The sequence below is a fragment of the Alosa sapidissima genome, chromosome 1 (genome assembly GCF_018492685.1).
Source record: "Alosa sapidissima isolate fAloSap1 chromosome 1, fAloSap1.pri, whole genome shotgun sequence".
NCBI lineage: Eukaryota > Metazoa > Chordata > Actinopteri > Clupeiformes > Clupeidae > Alosa > Alosa sapidissima.
In genome coordinates, this window is record NC_055957.1 from 19,794,647 (window position 1) to 19,801,492 (window position 6,846).

Sequence of the window (6,846 nt, forward strand, 5' to 3'; positions counted from 1 at the left end):
ATTAATTGTGCCCCTTTTCATTTTGATTACTTTAAGAATTTCACATTACTGGACAGTTGATTGATGCCAGTTGATGATCAATATTCAGTTTTTGCAACTTTGCCAACACACACACACCACTGGCAGACACGTTAACATCCTTTAATCATCCCATTTCCACATAGTGATGGAATGAATTTGTACTTTTATTGCTTTTAACACAATGATTGTGCCATAACTTTCAGGATCGACCAAGAGGACAACAAAGTGTTGAATGGCCTTCTGGAAGTTGAACTAGAAATGAAAAACTCAGCTGCCAAATTGTCTGAACATCTTCAGGAGAAGACTAATGAGTTATCTGTATCTGTCACCCAGGTACATACACACGCAGCACAAGTAGCACAGCAGTGTTCAATTTTAAATGAGCTTAAGGCCAAAATGTCAGAGATGGTCCTTGCTCGAAACATTTCTGCCTGCTTGAGACAAACACTAGCATGTAAAATGTGCACAAGCATCCCTGCCACAGAAGTGGTTGCAGAACATATCGACTTGACCTGTAAGGCAAGAGTAAAAGGTGTCTTCGTAGGTACATGTAGCCAGCAACATTCTCTCTCTCTGCATCCTAAGGGCAGGATGGCCAGCAAGAGGGTCCCATCCGAACGGCCCAGGATAAGTCAGACTTCCGCCGTTCTTAATATAGTCTGCTGTGACTTCGGCCGCAGGGGGAAGTAATTCAGCTGGGATCCGAGCGGTGTTAAGGTTGGCAGCGAACAGGGCATCGGGTACACCCTTGTGTGGAATTGTGTGCGCGTTCCAGGCTGCTGTAAAATTATGCAATCCAACCGCGCAGCACTTGGAAGCGATAGTGGAGACACAGTGTTTGACATAAGGGTCATCGATATCCAAGAACCCATTGTTTACCAGAGTGCACAGCGTTGATTTTAGGGGGTAGTTGATTCTTGAATTGATTTCGACCCACTTTCTCTCAGCAGCGTGATTTTGTTTAGATTGGCTTTGAATAAAGGGTGGCCTGTTGACGTTTGTTCGGTGGTCCCGGAGATTATCCTGTTGGTAAAGACATAAATAAAATTCTCTACCATGATCAACTCTGAGTTGGTCAAAAAGGCCATGGTTAAGGCAGATTTCCCTGTAGACCTCGTCGTATATTGTGAGGTTGTTTTTGATTGGCATGACCGAAAAAATCACATTATTTTACCGCTAAATGCATCCGAAGCAACGACCTCAGTCACCCCAAAATCCACAAGCTTCTCATTCTGGTCTGCGTGAAGTTTGTGTCCTGCATACTCTGCGTAGTACACATGGGGGTTAGTTTGGCGTGCAGTCCCCTCTCTTCGCATTTGAGTGTATGTAGGGGTCAACTGCGCTAGAGCACGCCTTACGACTCTTTCACCCAACCTGTATCCTGACGCTCTCAGCATCCCGGTCATCATTTTTCTTCCACAAACAGGCCCACAAACCGTTACTGCTGGTTGCACGAGTGCACGAATCCACACCATGCTGTCCGAGCCACGCATAATCGTATTTATGCATGGATATTCCTCCTTGCACAAAACTTAGAAATAGAGGAGATACTGGAACCCTTCTCCAGGCCAAGAGGCAACGTTATCAAAATCACCAAGCCACTACGTCGTGGCAACGTAATTTGTTTACTTAATGGCAACTTCCTGTAGGCAACGTTGTGGCAGCGTCACTCACACTACCAAGAGGCAACGTTATCAAAATGACCAAGCCACTACGTCGTGGCAACGTAATTTGCTTACTTAATAGCAACTTCCTCAAGGCAAGGTTGTGGCGATGTTGCCACAACGTTGCCAGAAAGTAATGTTGCCATGACCAAAAGGCAACTTATAGGCAACGTTGCCATCTAGTCGTGTGTTCGTTCCGCTTCTCCAAACTGCTTCTGGCAGCGGCTGAGCTGACAATGACCGTAAATGCACGTCCCAACATCAGATATTTCATCATAATACTTTTTGTTACAAACCGAGACAAGACTACAAGAATGGGTAAATTTGTGGCTTTTTAGGGCCCCGAGAGGGTTGTGAGGATCCCGCAAAGATCTGAATTACTGTCTGCAAACGGACCCTAGAGACCTGCCGCTGATCCCTGTGTCCAGCCAGCCATGGCGAAATACACTGTAAAAATAGTATTAGAAACAAAAACTGCTCTCTCTCTCTCTCACTCACTCAGGTTCCGGCGCCGATGTGAGTGGCAGCCTGCTTAGTAGCTCCGTGTCTTTGTGTCTTTTTCTCCGTCTTTGTTTAATTTTACTTCGATTACTTATATTACACACTTTGAGGAGTGTTTTTTTTTAATTTTATCCCATGGATATGATCTATTGCAATGTTCCAGCAGCAGCGAACTTGTTGTTTACACAAGGAATTAGCTGCTCGCACTATGACGGAAGGCTGGTTTGGTTCACGATAACATCAACATCTCTGAGGAACTGTGGCGATTCCGGGGACGCAGAGCGGGAATTAAAGTGAGGACGATGCGACGGGAGAAGAAGTGGAGAAACAAACCCGCAGTTCCATCGATGGTGATGGGAAATGTGAACTCACTGGCTGCCCTGGTAAGAAACCAGAAGTTTCTTACAGAGAGTGTAGTTATGCTTCACAGAGACGTGGCTAACTGCATACCCACTACTAACGTTGAGTTGCCCGGCTTCAGCGTAGGCAGCTTTGACTAGCCATGCCAAAGGTGCAAAGCACCAAGCTATAGTGGCTGCTCGCGAAGCTAACTCCATTACCAGCTTTTTAAGTCCTCAGACAACGAATTTGACACCTACTCCGGTTACTAGCAGCAGTAGGCTACCACTACCTTGTCTTTCAGACAAGGGACACTTACAAGCACCGTTACAAAAAATGAAGCGTTAACAGCTGAGATTTTATGGGCGCTAAAGGTAGCGACCGCTCACTACTCTTTCAAGTCATGTGAAGACACAAGCCAGCTGTTCCAGGCCATGTTCCCTGATAGTCAGATAGCAGCGAGATTTGCCTGAGGTGAACGCAAGTGCGCATACATTTGGACTGGCTCCCTACTTTAGGAGACTGACTTTAAGCCAAGTGTCAGAGCAAAGATATGTGATGTTTGACGAGAGTCTGAATCATTATTTGCAGTCTAAACAGTTAGACATGCATATTAGAGTATGTGATGGGCCTGGGCCTTGAATTTCCCCATGGGGATCAATAAAGTATCTATCTATCCATCTATCTATCTAAGTGAAGACGACATACATAAGCTCAGAATTTTTGGGTCTCTCAACAGCAACAGATATTGCTGAGAAATTAAACAACTTGCTCTCAGAGATCAGAATTAGGAATCTTGTCCAGATCTCTATGGACGTACCGAACGTAAATTGGAAGGTCTTTCAAACCCTCCAGAAGCAGGTGGAGACGGATGCAGGAAGGTCGCTCATTAACATCGGCTCATGCGGTTTGCACATACTGCACAATGTGTTCAGAGATGGATGTAAATCTGCTGGATGGGAAGTTGAACACGGACTTTCAAGTCTGTACTGGCTGTTTCATGACAGCCCAGTCCGACACGAGGATTTTGTGACGGGACGCAACGCGTGAAACGTGAGGCATGCATACAGTGCAAACCCCCTTCCCCCACTGGGAAAGTCAGACCACAACCTCATTCATCTCTAGCCAATGTACAAGCCCAAAGTACAGAGGCTACCAGTTGCCACACGCACCTTCAGAAAGTGGACACCTGAAGCGGCTCTGCGACACTGCTTCGAGTGCACTGACTGGAGTGTGTTACAGAATGGAGAGGACTTAGAGGAGGTCACACAGTGCACAACTGACTACCTGAACTTCTGTATGGACATTGTTGTTCCCACCAGAACTGAACGCTGCTTTCCCAACAACAAGCCTTGGATAACCAGCAATGTCAAGACCCTTCTTAACAGGAAAAAGATGGCGTTCAGACGGGGGACATGGCAGAGCTGAGGCGCGTGCAAGGGGAACTCAAAGTCAAGCTGAAGGAGTCTAAGGAGGACTACTAGAGGGAGAGCAGATAGCTAACAAACATGCAGAAAAAGTCCTGTTGGCAAATTTGAGGAAAAGTTGGTAAAGGGGCTATTTCACACAATTTTACTGACTACAAAAATAATAATTATGTAGTTTAGAAGTTTAAAACCCAGAATTGACCAAAAGTGCACCAAATTCAACACAAATGACTCAATACACTTGGAGGAGGCCTGCGTCCTTTCTTTTCCAGATATTTTAGTATTTGGATATCGTTTCAGTATCGAGTATCAAGATATTTATGGCAGGTATCGTATCAAAGTCATAATTTTGGTATCGGACAACACTATATGCCAGAGCCACTCTGTTTTCTAGACGTCAAGGATCGGAGGCTCTACCACCAAGTGATGCTTCTCAATGGCATATTAGAAGAGCACGTTATCAAGCTCTATGGAGGCAAGCGCACATACCAAATCCAGTGTTGTCGGTTGTTGCTGACGGTAGATGCAGTTCTGCATTAGGCTTGTTCCCGCTATCTAAGTTCATATGTACTGTAGGATATATTCTGAGTTGAAGGTTATCTGTGAAACTTGTTATTTTGATGAAATGCATTGAACACCACATGAGTGACTCACTATGTTAGCAATAAAAATATGGTTGTGTTTTGATTAGAATTTTCGAGTTTATTACATGTTAACTGTAATCATGTTCCCATTAAATACGTTAATAAAATATAGCATGGCTTCTTTAATGCTCAAACATGTATTTAGAGAACACTTTTATTTGGTTTTAGTGATTACTTTTGAAATATACGGAGCCCTAGAGGGTTCATCGCAAAATGTTTTGCATGTTGAGAGAATGTGCGCTCGTTTTACTACATTGTGCGCTCGTTTTACTAAATTGTGCTCTTGTTTAACTAAATTGTGCCCTCGTTTTACTAAATCGTACGCTCGTTTTACTAAATTGTGCGCTCGGTTTACTAAATCGTGTGCACAATTTACTATATTGTGCTCTCGTTTTACTATAGTGTGAGCTCATTTTACTAAATTGAGCTCTCATTTTAAAGGAGAATTCCGGTGTGATATTGACCTAAAGTGTATTGAAACATGATACCGAGTGTGAACGTATGTCTCATAGCCCATCTCGACTTGTCCCCTGCACTCCAAAATCTGGCGCTAGTTAGCCGATGCTACCAACAACTTTTTCAGTAGTGGTGCTTCGGCATCGGGCTAGCCATGCAAATAAATCACTGTTTTACACCCATTTACGAGGCTCAATGTATCTCCACACTTCATTGGTAGACTTCCTAGGGCCCTGACATTTAAAACGAGACATTGAGAACTTTGAAAAAGCACTGGTAGTTTACTTACAAGACGATTTATACAGACAGTATCTTCACGAAGTTTAACGTTTGCAGCCATCTTGAATTTAGTCACGATAAGTCGAGCAACGAGTAAGAATGAACAGGTATGATAAGGGATCAGATTCCAAAAATAATTCAGTGGAAATGCATGGATTCCAGTTTCTTCCAGTAGCCGTATCAAAGCTTACCTCGTTGTGTGCATCATTGGTGTGCGCGTGGGTTATATGGTGAGGCCCATCGGGCACTAGAGGGAACCTTATTGTTTTGGTTGGGTATTAGGCGATACTACTAATACGCAGTAGCCTATTTGTACTAACAGTAGGTCTACGTGTTGTAATTGTTTGGGAGCTTGTCGCTGTGATGTGCTTCGATTGACTTCTAGACCTCACAGTTAAGTCAACAATCCAGGAGATAGTGGAAACCGGTCATTAGGCTACAATAGAACCCGCGAGTAGCCTTTGTAGCCTAGTAGAATTTCCCCATTATGGGTCTCCATAGCTGGCGGTTGACACCACAGTGCCCCTGCTACAAAGAGTAGAAGTCCGCTATAAAACATGACCACCTAAAGTCTTTAATTAGCTGCTTACGGTTATCATCACATTACCAATATGAACTGTTACAGACAGCTGTAGGCCTAATCCATGTCAAGGTAACACGAAGTTGCCACCACAGCACAGCAAGCGGTGAGAAAATGTCGGGAATTACTAAATACATATTTCGAGAGCTCAATTTAGGCCTACAACGGGGTCACGTTGTATTAATTCGAGGGCTCAATTAAAGGAAAACGTGCTCATGTTTTATTAATTCGAGGGCTTAATTAAAGGATAATTTGTGAGCACGTTATCACGACCAGAAAAAATATCACTTAAAGTGAGCTCTCCCGGGCTCCGTAGAAATAAACCCAATTTAGGGAAAAATAAGCAAAACAACGCTATGTTAAAAATGTTATGTTAAAATGCTGATTATGCAGCTTAAAACTCAGAATTGAGCTTGGTAAACAAAATATTCAGAATCAGCACCCTCAAATTAGGTAAGAAGGGTGGTTTACCAACTTTTCCTCAAATTTGCCGTCAGAAGTTCTCTTCTGTGAAGCTGCTCTCCCTCTATACAGAAGGAAGGTGGAACAGAAGTTGCAGGAAAACAACTTGAAGGAGGCAAGTATAAGTATAGTATATATACTCTTTTGATCCCGTGAGGGAAATTTGGTCTCTGCATTTATCCCAATCAGTGAATTAGTGAAACACACACAGCACACAGTGTACACACAGTGAGGTGAAGCACACACTAATCCCGGCGCAGTGAGCTGCCTGCATCAACAGCGGCGCTCGGGGGTTAGGTGCCTTGCTCAAGGGCACTTCAGCCGTGCCTACTGGTCGGGGTTCGAACCGGCAACCCTCCGGTTACAGGTCCGAAGTGCTAACCAGTAGGCCACGACATGGGACGGCATGAAGATTATCACTGGCCTGAAGAAGAGCAGCAGCTCTGTGGAGGGGGACCTCCACAGAGCTGCTG